Here is a 14,136-nt window from a genome sequence, read left to right as displayed (position 1 = left end):
ACCTAACATATGATAAAATATCTGAAAATATCAAACTGTTTCCAAGTAATATAACTGTGTCCCAAAACAAAATTCAAGAGGATTTAGAGGAATAAGCATCCAACAAAGTAAATTTCACAATGTGAGGCATCTACTCAAAGATTACCAGGAATGCAAAGAGGCAAAAAGGAAATTCCATACTAAAGAGAGTAATCAGTTAATAGAAACTGATGTTATAATTAGCAAGAAAGACATTAGAATAGTTATTATAACTACTCCATATGTAGAAAAGTTAAGCAGAGATATGGAAGATATAAAAAAGACCCAAATCAGGAGATTGGATAAAAGATGGCAGTGTGAGAGGAGAGACAGAGGCTTCCTCCTAAAACTGGATACAATTAGAAAATTTAATTGGCGCAACTAATCCTGAGAGAGCAACAAGAAAGAGGACGGCATCAGACTGCACACACCTGGAGAAAAGAGCAGACCTCACCGAACGGGGTTAGGTACCAGAGCTGAGGCTCCGAGGGACCCGAGCCCCTCCCCAACCCCAGCTCACCGAGGGGAGGAAGAGAAACTGAGCAGGGAGGGAGTGGAAGGCTTGGGACTGCTGAATACCTAGCTCTGGAGATCTGCGCTGGGAGCACAAACCTACATTTCATGGTGCTTTCATGAGACTCGCATGACTAAGTTAATACAGGCAGAGTTCCTGGGGAGACTGGGATTCCAGTTGCCTGTGGAAAGCAGGGATCCATATCCGGCTGCTCTGGGACAAAAGCTTATATCTGTGTGCTCAGCCTACTGGCGCCCACTGGCTTAGGCAGTGGAGACAGGCACAGCAGCCGGGAGGCAGGGAACAGCTCTTTCCTCCCCCCAGGCACCAGTACCGCTCCCCTGCGACCCCCGACATTGCTTCAGGGGCTGAGCAGCTCCAGAATAGAGCTTCTGGACACTAGAGGGCGCCATATACAAACATGAAATGCCAAAGGAACCTTGTCCAGAGTAAAATTATTAATACAACTCCCGAGAAAGATTTAAATGATACGGACCTCGTACTCTTCCTGAAAAAAAGACCCAAATCAAACTTCTAGAGATGAAAACTACCATATCTGAGATGAAAAATGTATCAGATGGGATTGACAGCAAACCAGAAATTGGTAAAGATACTGAACTTGAAGGCATAGCAATAGAAACTATACAAAATAAAACACACAGAGACGAAAGAATCTCACAAAATGAAAAGACTATCAGTTAGCTATGTGACAATCTCAAGCAGCCTATGTATGGATAACTGGAGTCCCAAAGTGGGGGTAGAACAGAACAAGTATTTAATGGAATAATGGCTGAAGTTTTCCAAAATTTGATGAAAACTATAAATCCAAAGATCCAAGAATCTCAAAATCTCTAAACCCAAGAAATATAAAACATACCAAAGCACATGATAATGATGCTGCTTAAAACTAATGATATAGGAGGAAAAACATGGCATAACAACTGAGGCAAAAACCTCCTCATAAAACCAAATATAACACAAAAATACAGCAAATACAATTAATCATGAAAGAGTAACCCGAAAGAGGACTGCAACAGACTGCCTATATCTTCAGGTAAAGAGAAGACCTCAAAGAAAAAGGTAAAGTAGAAAAGCCAAGATCACCTTGAAAGCAAGCCCTCCCTCACCTCAGCTCATAGATGAGAGAAAGAGAAACACAATGGGGAGGGAGTAGAAACCCATGACTGTTAAACACCCACCCCTGGAGATCTGATCTGGAAGCATGAATCCACATTACATGGTGCTCTAGAGACTAGTGGGGTTGGAAAGCTAAGACACGCAGAATACTTGCAGAAACTGAGATTCCAGCCACTTGTGGAGAACAGGTACCCACAACTGGCCACTCTGGGAAAAAAGAAAGACGGGCACTTTGAAAGACTTCCCAACAGTGAGAGGGCTGCTAAAGGGGAAAGGATTACAAAGAACTTACTACTCAGGAGAAAAGACAGGTGAACAAAATCACCCCAGCACACTCAGTCCAGCAGGTTGGGAACTTTCAGGAGCTTCAGATCCTCCATCTCCCTGGCTTGGCAACACAGTGCCGAGGCCCCCCCACCATGATATGCAGCCTGCCGCTGCTTCATCCCAGCTGGCATCAGTTCACAAACCTACTGGCCACACCACGGTGCTAGACTGGTCAGAGGACAGCCCCACCTGTGGCAGTTACAGGGGCATAGCATAGAGGCTCCTCCCTGTGCCTTCAACCCACTGGCTCTGGAAGGAGAGGCAGGCACTTGAGCGAGGAAGCAGGAAAGAACTCTTTCCTCTGAGCAGGCACCAGCGACGCCCAGCTGCGACCTCCGTCATTGCTCCAGGATCTGGACAGGTCCAGAGAGTAGAGCTTCTGGACACCAGAGAGAGCCGCCTACACAAAGTTGTTATTACATAGTAAACATTAGAAATATGAAACAGCAAAAGAATCTTCTACAAACCACAATCCCTCAAACACCAGAAAGAAGGCTACATGAAACTGTAATCACCAATCATCCTGATAAAGATTTTAAAATAAAAATCATAAACTTGCTCATGGACCTACAGAAAAATACTCAAGATCTCAGGTAGGACTTCAAAAGATTGAAACTTTGAAAAATACAGTATATGAAATAAAACATATAATGGGGGGATTTAAAAGCAGGTTAGATGAGGTGGAGGAGATGGTAAATGAAATAGAAATTAGAGAACAGGAATACAAAGAAGCTGAGGCACAGGGAGAAAAAAGGATCTCTAGGAATGTAAGAATAATAACAGAACTGTGCAACCAGTCCAAATGGAACAATAATAGTATTATACAGGCACCAGAAGAAAAAGAGAGAGAAAAATGGATAGAAACTCTCTTTGAGGAAATAATTGCTGAAAACTTCCCAATCTGAGGAAAGAAATAGTCTCTCAGGCCACGGAAGTGCATAGATCTCCCAACACAAGGGACCAAAGTGAGACAACACCAAGAAATATAATAGCTAAAAGGGCAAAAGTCAAGGACAAGGACAGAGTATTAAAAGTAGCCAGAGAGAGAAAAAATATCACATACAAAGGAAAACCCATCAGTATATCATCAGACTTCTCAGCAGAAAACTTACAGGCCAGAAAGGAGTGGCATGATACTTTTAATGCAATGAAAGAGAAGGGCCTCAAACCAAGAATACTCTACGCAGCAATATTATTTAAAATTGAAGCAGGTATCAAACAATTTCCAGATAAGCAAAAATTGAGGGAATTTGCTTCCCCAAAACTGTCTCTACAGTGTATTTTGGAGGGACTGCTATAGATGGAAGTGCTCCTAAGGCTAAATAGCTGTCATCAGAGAAAATAAAATCACAGAAAGCAGACCAATAAACTAATAAGCAAATGCAAAATTAAATAAACTACCCACAAAGTCAGTCAAGGCATACACACAGAGTACAGAATATGACACCTAATGTATATAGAGCAAAGAATGAAGAAAAAAAGGGAGAAATAAAACCCTTTAGATTATGTTTGAAATAGTGTAATAAGCGAGTAAAGTTGGACTGTTGTATAGCAAAGAAGCTGCCTTTGAACCTTTGGTAACCATGAATCTAAAGCCTGCATTGGCACTAGGTACATATCTATCGATAAGCACCGTAAATGAAGATGGACTAAATGCACCCATAAAAAGAGAACTACACAATGGATTAAAAAACAAGACCTACAAGAGACGTATTTCAGACCCAAAGACATACACACACTAAAGTGAAGGGATGGAAAAAGATACTTTGTGCAAATCATAGGGAGAAAAGAGCAGGAGTTGCAGTACTTGTATCAGACAAAACAGATTTCAAAACAAAGAAAGTAAAAAGAGACAAAGGAGGAGGATATAAAAATTATAGATATCTACCTGAATATGTGAAACAAATCCTATCAGAAATAAAGGGGGAAATAGAATGCAATGCATTCAACATTAGGAGACTTCAACACACCACTCACTCCAAAGGACAGATCCACCAGACAGAAAATAAGCAAGGACACAAAGGCACTGAACAACACATTAGAACAGATGGACCTAACAGACATCTACAAAACACACCACACAAAAGCAGAATGATACACATTCTTCCAAAGTGCACATGGAACATTTTCAAGAATAGATCACATACTATGCCACAAAAAGAGCCTCAGCAAATTCAGAAAGATTGAAATTGTATTAATCACCATCTCAGACCACAAAGGTATGAAACTAGAAATAATTATGCAAAGAAAACAAGTCCACAAACACATGGAGGCTTAACATGCTCCTAAATAATCAATGGATCAATAAGCAAATAAAAACAGAGATTGAGCAATATATGAAAACAACTCAACACTCCAAACTCTGTGGGACACAGCAAAGGCCATTCTAAGAGTACAGTATACTGCAAAACAGACTTACCTTAAGAAAGAGGAACAATCTCAAATGAATAGTCTAAAGTCAAAATTAATAAACTAGGGGGAGGGGCGGAAGATGGCGGCGTGAGTAGAGCAGCGGAAATCTCCTCCCAAAACCACATATATCTATGAAAATATAACAAAGACAACCCTTCCTAGAATAAAGACCAGAGGACACAGGACAATATCCAGACCACATCCGCACCTGAGAGAACCCAGCGCCTCGCGAAGGGGGTAAGATACAAGCCCCGGCCCCGCGGGAGCCGAGCGCCCCTCCCCCCAGCTCCCGGCGGGAGAAGAGCAGGCAGAGCGGGAGGGAGACGGAGCCCAGGGCTGCCGAACACCCAGCCCCAGCCATCCGGGCCCAGACACAGTACGTGCCCAGGGGGCCCTGGATACTAGGAAAACAGGGCAGCAAGAACAGTGAGTGGGCACCGGAGGCCGGGCGCCAGAGGACGTAAGAAAAGCGCGCGACCAATTTTTTATTTTTGCTGCTTTGTTTTGGCGAGCACTTTTTGGAAGTCTTAAAGGGATAGGAACCCCAATACTAGGGAAACAGGGCAGCAAGAACAGTGAGTGGGCACTGGTGACCTGGCGAAGGAGGACACCAGAAAAGTGAGCGCCCATTTTTTTTTTTTCTGTTTTGTTTTGGCAAGCGCTTTTTGGAAGTCTTAAAGGGATAGGGGCCCCAATACTAGGGAAACAGGGCTGCAAGACCGGTGAGAAGAGGCCTGAGGCTGACATCGGAGAATAAAGAAAAACGAGCGGCCACCTTTTTTTTTAATTAAAAAAAAATTTTTTTTTTTTTTTTTTTTTTGGTGGTCATTGTTTTGTTTTGGCGGGTGCTTTTTGGAAGTCTTAAAGGGGCAGGGCGGGACACTTAATCCAGAGGTAGGGAATGCAGGGACCTCTGGGCACCCTAACCCCTGGGCTGCAGGGAGCAGGGAGGCCCCTTACGGAGACAAATAGCCTCCCAGCAGCTCCCGCTCCAACGCGACTCCACCATTTTGGAGTAGCTGCCCGAGCCAGGCCACGCCCACAGCAACAGCGGAGATTAACTCCATAGCAGTCGGGCAGGAAGCAGAAACCCTGTCTGCGCGCAGCTGCGCAGCACAAGCCACTAGAGGTCGCTGTTCTCCCAGGAGAGGAGGGCCACAAACCAACAAGAAAGGAAGTCCTTCCAGCCGTCACTCGTCCCAGCTCTGCAAACTATTCCTATCACCATGAAAAGGCAAAGGTACAGGCAGACAAAGATCACAGAGACAACACCAGAGAAGGAGACAGACCTAACCAGTCTTCCTGACAAAGAATTCAAAATAAGAATCATAAACATGCTGACAGAGATGCAGAGAAATACGCAAGAGAAATGGGATGAAGTCCGGAGGGAGATCACAGATGCCAGAAAGGAGATTACAGAAATGAAACACACTCTGGAAGGGTTTATAAGCAGAATGGATACGATGCAAGAGGCCATTGATGGAATTGAAATCAGAGAACAGGAATGCATAGAAGCTGACATAGAGAGAGACAAAAGGATCTCCAGGAATGAAACAATATTAAGAGAACTGTGTGACCAATCCAAAAGGAACAATATCCGTATTATAGGGGTCCCAGAAGAAGAAGAGAGAGGAAAAGAGATGGAAAGTATCTTAGAAGAAATAATTGCTGAAAACGTCCCCAAACTGGGGGAGGAAATAATCGAACAGACCACGGAAATACACAGAACCCCAACAGAAAGGATCCAAGGAGGACAACACCAAGACACATAATAACTAAAATGGCAAAGATCAAGGACAAGGAAAGAGTGTTAAAGGCAGCTAGAGAGAAAAAGGTCACCTATAAAGGGAAACCCATCAGGCTAACATCAGATTTCTCAACAGAAACCCTACAGGCCAGAAGAGAATGGCATGATATATTTAATTCAATGAAACAGAAGGGCCTTGAACCAAGGATACTGTATCCAGCACGACTATCATTCAAATATGATGGTGGGATTAAACAATTCCCAGACAAACAAAAGCTGAGGGAATTTGCTTTCCACAAACCACCTCTACAGAACATCTTACAGGGACTGCTCTAGATGGGAGCACTCCTAGAAAGAGAACAGCACAAAACACCCAACATATGAAGAATCGAGGAGGAGGAACAAGAAGGGAGAGAAGAAAAGAATCTCCAGATAGTGTATATAACAGCTCAATAAGCGAGCTAAGTTAGGCACTAAGATACTAAAGAGGCTAACCTTGAACCTCTGGTAACCACGAATGTAAAGCCTACAATGGCAATAAGTACATATCTTTCAATAGTCACCCTAAATGTTAATGGGCTGAATGCACCAATCAAAAGACATAGAGTAACAGAATGGATAAAAAAGCAAGACCCATCTATATGCTGCTTACAAGAAACTCACCTCAAACCCAAAGACATGTACAGACTAAAAGTCAAGGGATGGAAAAACATATTTCAAGCAAACAACAGTGAGAAGAAAGCAGGGGTTGCAGTACTAATATCAGACAAAATAGACTTCAAAACAAAGAAAGTAACAAGAGATAAAGAAGGACACTACATAATGATAAAGGGCTCAGTCAAACAAGAGGATATAAACATTCTAAATATATATGCTCCCAACACAGGAGCACCAGCATATGTGAAACAAATACTAACAGAACTAAAGGGGGATATAGACTGAAATGCATTCATTCTAGGATAATTCAATACACCACTCACCCCAAAGGACAGATCCACCGGGCAGAAAATAAGTAAGGACACGGAAGCACTGAACAACACAGTAGAGCAGATGGACCTAATAGACATCTATAGAACTCTACATCCAAAAGCAACAGGATATACATTCTTCTCAAGTGCACATGGAACATTCTCCAGAATAGACCACATACTAGGCCACAAAAAGAGCCTCAGAAAATTCCAAAAGATTGAAATCCTACCAACCAACTTTTCAGACCACAAAGGCATAAAACTAGAAATAAACTGTACAAAGAAAGCAAAGAGGCTCACAAACACATGGAGGCTTAACAACACGCTCCTAAATAATCAATGGATCAATGACCAAATCAAAATGGAGATCCAGCAATATATGGAAACAAATGACAACAACAACACTAAGCCCCAACTTCTGTGGGACACAGCAAAAGCAGTCTTAAGAGGAAAGTATATAGCAATACAGGCATATTTAAAAAAGGAAGAGCAATCCCAAATGAATGGTCTAATGTCACAATTATCGAAATTGGAAAAAGAAGAACAGATGAGGCCTAAGGTCAGCAGAAGGAGGGACATAATAAAGATCAGAGAAGAAATAAATAAAATTGAGAAGAATAAAACAATAGCAAAAATCAATGAAACCAACAGCTGGTTCTTCGAGAAAATAAACAAAATAGATAAGCCTCTAGCCAGACTTATTAAGAAGAAAAGAGAGTCAACACAAATCAACAGTATCAGAAACGAGAAAGGAAAAATCAAGATGGACCCCACAGAAATGCAAAGAATTATTAGAGAATACTATGAAAACCTATATGCTAACAAGCTGGGAAACCTAGGAGAAATGGACAACTTCCTAGAAAAATACAACCTTCCAAGACTGACCCAGAAAGAAACAGAAATATCTAAACAGACCAATTACCAGCAACGAAATTGAAGCGGTAATCAAAAAACTACCAAAGAACAAAACCCCCGGGCCAGATGGATTTACCTCGGAATTTTATCAGACATACAGGGAATACATAATACCCATTCTCCTTAAAGTTTTCCAAAAAATAGAGGAGGAGGGGATACTCCCAAACTCATTCTAAGAAGCTAACATCACCCTAATACCAAAACCAGGCAAAGACCCCACCAAAAAAGAAAACTACAGACCAATATTCCTGATGAACGTAGATGCAAAAATACTCAACAAAATATTAGCAAACCGAATTCAAAAATACATCAAAAGGATCATACACCATGACCAAGTGGGATTCATCCCAGGGATGCAAGGATGGTACATTCGAAAGTCCATCAACATCATCCACCACATCAACAAAAAGAAAGACAAAAACCACATGATCATCTCCATAGATGCTGAAAAAGCATTTGACAAAGTTCAACATCCATTCATGATAAAAACTCTCAGCAAAATGGGAATAGAGGGCAAGTACCTCAACATAATAAAGGCCATGTATGATAAACCCACAGCCAACATTATATTGAACAGCAAGAAGCTGAAAGCATTTCCTCTGAGATCGGGAACTAGACAGGGATGCCCACTCTCTCCACTGTTATTTAACATAGTACTGGAGGTCCTAGCCACGGCAATCAGACAAAACAAAGAAATACAAGGAATCCAGATTGGTAAAGAAGAAGTTAAACTGTCACTATTTGCAGATGACATGATACTGTACATAAAAAACCCTAAAGACTCCACCCCAAAACTACTAGAACTGATATCGGAATACAGCAAAGTTGCAGGATACAAAATCAACACACAGAAATCTGTGGCTTTCCTATATACTAACAATGAGCCAACAGAAAGAGAAATCAGGAAAACAATTCCATTGACAATTACATCAAAAAAAATGAAATACCTAGGAATAAACCTAACCAAAGAAGTGAAAGAGTTATACTCTGAAAACTACAAGTCACTCTTAAGAGAAATTAAAGGGGACACTAACAGATGGAAACTCATCCCATGCTCATGGCTAGGAAGAATTAATATCGTCAAAATGGCCATCCTGCCCAAAGCAATATACAGATTTGATGCGATCCCTATGAAACTACCAGCAACATTCTTCAATGAACTGGAACAAATAATTCAAAAATTCATATGGAAACACCAAAGACCCCAAATAGCCAAGACAATCCTGAGAAGGAAGAATAAAGTGGGGGGAGGGGGGGAATCTCACTCCCCAACTTCAAGCTCTACTACAAAGCCACAGTAATCAAGAAAATTTGGTACTGGCACAGGAACAGAGTCACAGACCAGTGGAACAGAATAGAGACTCGAGATATTAACCCAAAGATATATGGTCAATTAATATATGATAAAAGAGCCATGGACATACAATGGGGAAATGAGAGTCTCTTCAACAGATGGTGCTGGCAAAACTGGACAGCTACATGTAAGAGAATGAAACTGGATCACTGTCTAACTGCATACACAAAAGTGAATTCGAAATGGATCAAAGACCTGAATGTAAGTCATGAAACCATAAAACTCTTAGAAAAAAACACAGGCACAATAACTTGGACATCAATATGAGTGACTTCTTCATGAACATATTTCCCCGGGCAAGGGAAACAAAGGCAAAAATGAACAAGTGGGACTATATCAAGCTGAAAAGCTTCTATACAGCAAAGGACACCATCGATAGAACAAAAAGGTACCCTACAGTATGGGAGAATATATTTGTAAATGACAGATCCGATAAACGGTTAACATCCAAAATATATAAAGAGCTCATGCACTTCAACAAAGAAAAAGCAAATAATCCAATTAAAAAATGGGCAGAGGAGCTGAATAGACAGTTCTCCAAAGAAATTCAGATGGCCAACAGACACATGAAAAGATGCTCCACATTGCTAGTTATCAGAAAAATGCAAATTAAAACCACAATGAGATATCACCTCACACCAGTAAGGATCGCCACCATCCAAAAGACAAACAACAACAAATGTTGGCGAGGTTGTGGAAAAAAGGGGAACCCTCGTACACTGCTGGTGGGGATGTAAATTAGTTCAACCATTGTGGAAAGCAGTATGGAGGAGCCTCATAAAGCTCAAAATAGAAATACCATTTGACCCAGGAATTCCACTTCTGGGAATTTACCCTACGAATGCAGCAGCCCAGTTTGAAAAAGAGAGATGCACCCCTGTTTATCACAGCACTATTTACAATAGCCAAGAAATGGAAGCAACCTAAATGTCCATCAGTAGATGAATGGATAAAGAAGTGGTGGTACATATACACAATGGAATATTATTCAGCCATAAGAAGAAAGCAAATCCTACCATTTGCAACAACATGGATGGAGCTAGAGGGTATTATGCTCAGTGGAATAAGCCATGCGGAGAGAGACAAGTACCAGATGATTTCACTCATATGTGGAGTATAAGAACAAAGGAAAAACTGAGGGAACAAAACAGCAGCAGAATCACAGAACCCCAGAATGAACTAACAGTTACTAAAGGGAAAAGGACTGGGGAGGATGGATGGGAAGGGAGGGATAAGGGCGGGGAAAAGGAAAGGGGGCATTACGATTATCATATATAATGTCTATGGGGGCATGGGGAGGGCTGTGCAACAGTGAAGACAAGTAGTGATTCTACGGCATCTTGTGCTGATGGACAGTGACTGAAGTGGGGTATGTGGTGGGGGACTTGGTGAAGTGGGGAGTCTAGTAAACATAATGTTCTCCATGTAATTGTAGATTAATGATAACAAAATTAAAATAAAATAAAAAGAGTGCATCTGAACACAATCCTTCCTCACCTAAAATCCAGAAGTGCACTTAGAATAAAATCGAAATTTTTTCCCCTGACATACAAGGCCCTCTGTGACTGGGCCCTGCCTAGTGACCAGCACTCTTAGAACTCTTATCACAAAATCTTCTTCCTCAGTCTCCACCCACACTGGCTTTTTTCTACACCTGAAAAATGAACTCAAAGACCTCTGTATTAGGTGTTATTTCTGCCTAAACTACAGCATGTCTGAAAGGCTGGCTCCTTATGCCACTACCTCAACAGAAGAATCTCTTCACTGTGCAGTCACTTACTGTGACATTACCTTATTTTCTTCATAGCATCTATGACTATTTGAAATCACGACATTGATATGTGTTTATTTATTATCAGCCTCCTTAACTAGAATGTTTGCGTCATCAGAGTACAGACTTAAATCTTAGTCACTATTTTATTTCCAGAATGTATGTCAGTGTTGGCACACAGTAGGTACTCAACAACTAGTCACTGAATCACTGAGTTACTAATTTTGATATGTACCCATCATGGACTCTATCATTTATGCATGATGAAAATCCTCATATCTCAGATGTTCACTAGGGAGCTTTTCAAAACAGTACATTTAGTGCTGGGGAGAAAAGAAAAAGGATGGCAGTAAGCCTTTTTTTAAAAATTAAGGTATCATTAGTATACACTCTCATGAAAAAACAATGTTTCATGGAAAAACAATGTAAAACTACATTTACACATATTATCAAGTCCCTACCCACACCCCATTGCAGTCACTGTCCATCAGTGTAGTAAGATGCCAGATTCACTATTTGCCTTCTCTGTGCTACACTGTCTTTTGCGTGATCCCCCATACCATGTGTACTAATAAACATAATACCCTCCAATCCCCTTGTCCCTCCCTCCCCACCACCCTCCCACACTCTTTCCTTTTGGTATCTGCTAGTCCCTTCTTGGAGTCTGTGAGTCTTCTGCTGTTTTGTTCCTTCAGTTTTTCTTTGTTCTTATACTCAACATATGAGTGAAATCATTTGGTGCTTGTCTTTCTCCACCTGGCTTATTTCACAGAGCATAATATCCTGCAGCTCCATGCATGTTGTTGCAAATTGCAGTATTTGTTTCTTTCTTATGGATGAATAATATTCCATTGTGTATATGTACCACATCTTCTTTATCTATTCATCTACTGATGGACACTTAGGTTGCCTCCATATCTTGACTACTGTAAATAGTGCTGCAATAAACACAGGGGTGCATGTGTCTTTTTGAATCTGAGAACTTGTATTCTTTGGGTAAATTCCAAGGAGTGGGATTCTCGGGGCAAATGGTATTTCTGTTTTTAGTTTTTTGAGGAACCTCCTTACTGCTTTCCATAATGGTTGAACTAGCTAACATTCCCACCAACAGTGCAGGAGGGTTCCCCTTTCTCCACATCCTGGCCAGCATTTGTTGTTCTTAGTCTTTTCGATGTTGGCCATCCTTACTGGTATGAGGTGATATTTCAATGTGGTTTTAATTTGCATTTCCCTGATGATTAGTGATGTGGAGCATCTTTCCATGTGTCTGTTGGCCATCTGAATATCTTCTCTGGAGAATTATCTCTTCATATCCTCTGCCCATTTTTTAATTGGGTTACTTGCTTTCTGGGTGTTGAGGCGTATGAGTTTATAAATTTTGGATGATAACCTTTTGTCAGATATGTCATTTATAAATACATTGTCCCAAACTTATTGTTCTGTTGGTAGGGTCCTTTGCCATACAGCAGCTTTTTAGTTTGATGTAGTCCCGTGAGTTCATTTTTGCTTTTGTTTCCCTTGCCCGAGGAGATGCATTCAGGAAGAAGTTGCTCATGTTTGTATTCAGGAGATTTTTGCCTAGGTTTTTTTCTAAGGGTTTTATGGTTTCATGACTTACATTCAGGTCTTTGATCCATTCTGAGTTTACTTTTGTGTATGGGGTTAAACAATAATCCAGTTTCATTCTCTTGCATGTAGCTGTCCAGTTTTGCCAACACCAGCTGTTGAAGAGGCTGTCATTTCCCCATTTTATGTCCATAGCTCCTTTATCATATATTGACCATATATGGTTGGGTTTATATCTGGGCTCTCCAGTCTGTTCCATTGGTCTATTGTTCTGTTCTTGTGCCAGTACCAAATTGTCTTGATTACTATGGCTTTGTAGTAGAGTTTAAAATTGAGGAGCTTAATCTCCCCAGCTTTATTCTTCCTTCTCAGGATTGCTTTGGCTATTCGGGGTCTTTTGCGATTCTATATGAATTTTAGAACTATTTGTTCTAGTTCATTGAAGAATACTGTTGGTGTTTTGATAGGGATTGCATTGAATCTGTACATTGCTTTAGGCAGGATGTCCATTTTGACAATACTAATTCTTCCTACCCATGAGCAAGGGACGTCTCCATTTATTGGTATCTTTAATTTCTGTCATGAGTATCCTGTAGTTTCAAAGTATGTCTTTCACTTCCTTGATTAGGTTTATTCATAGGTATTTTATTCTTTTTGATGCAATTGTGAATGGAATTGTTTTCTTGATTTCTCTTTCTGCTAGTTCATCATTAGTGTGTAGGAATGCAACAGAATTCTGTGTATGAATTTTGTATCTTGCAACTTTGCTGAATTCAGATATTAGATCTAGTAGTTTTGGAGTGGATTCTTTAGGATGTTTTATATACAATATCATGTCATCTGCCAACAGAGGCAATTTAATTTCTTCCTTACCAATCTGCGTGCCCTTTACTTCTTTGTGTTGTCTAATTGTTGTGGTGAGGACCTCCAGAACTATGTTGAATAAAAGTGGAGATAGTGGACATACTTGTCTTGTTCCCAATCTTAAAGGAAAACCTTCCAGCTTCTCGCTGTTAAGTATGATGTTGGCTGTGGCAGCAAGCCTTTTAATAAAAAAAGAGACAGGGAAAGAGAGCAAGAGCTAGAGAGTGAGAAAGAGAGCCAAATGACTGCAGGACAAGCATAGTGTACGGAAACGGGAGATGTACTAACAGGAGGACATCTGTTGTGGAGGATCAGCAAGGTTTTCTCTTTGAACTGATTTCTGTGTCAAAACAAATCCCCCCCCAAAAATTACAATGGGATTCATTTCTCATCTTCCATTAAAACCGTGGTTGATACAATCGAGTTGAAGGACTTTAAGAGCAAACAATCTTTCCACACTCACTATCACATCCTTGCATTTTAGAACAGACTGTTGTTCACCTGAAGGTCACTAATGCCACATTCTTTTGTGCAGGTGTTACC

General features: G+C 40.8%; 1 protein-coding gene across 4 annotated transcripts in view; it reads right to left on the bottom strand.

The window, feature by feature from the left end:
• The window catches only part of EPB41L5 (erythrocyte membrane protein band 4.1 like 5), a 177,267-nt gene that overhangs the window by 54,805 nt on the left and 108,326 nt on the right, over nucleotides 1-14,136 (bottom strand). The gene's annotated exons all lie outside the window — the stretch shown is intronic.

The sequence above is a fragment of the Manis pentadactyla genome, chromosome 8 (genome assembly GCF_030020395.1).
Source record: "Manis pentadactyla isolate mManPen7 chromosome 8, mManPen7.hap1, whole genome shotgun sequence".
NCBI classification, from domain to species: domain Eukaryota; kingdom Metazoa; phylum Chordata; class Mammalia; order Pholidota; family Manidae; genus Manis; species Manis pentadactyla.
The sequence above is the reverse complement of the archived record's forward strand: the minus strand, read 5'-3'. Positions and strand labels throughout refer to the sequence as shown.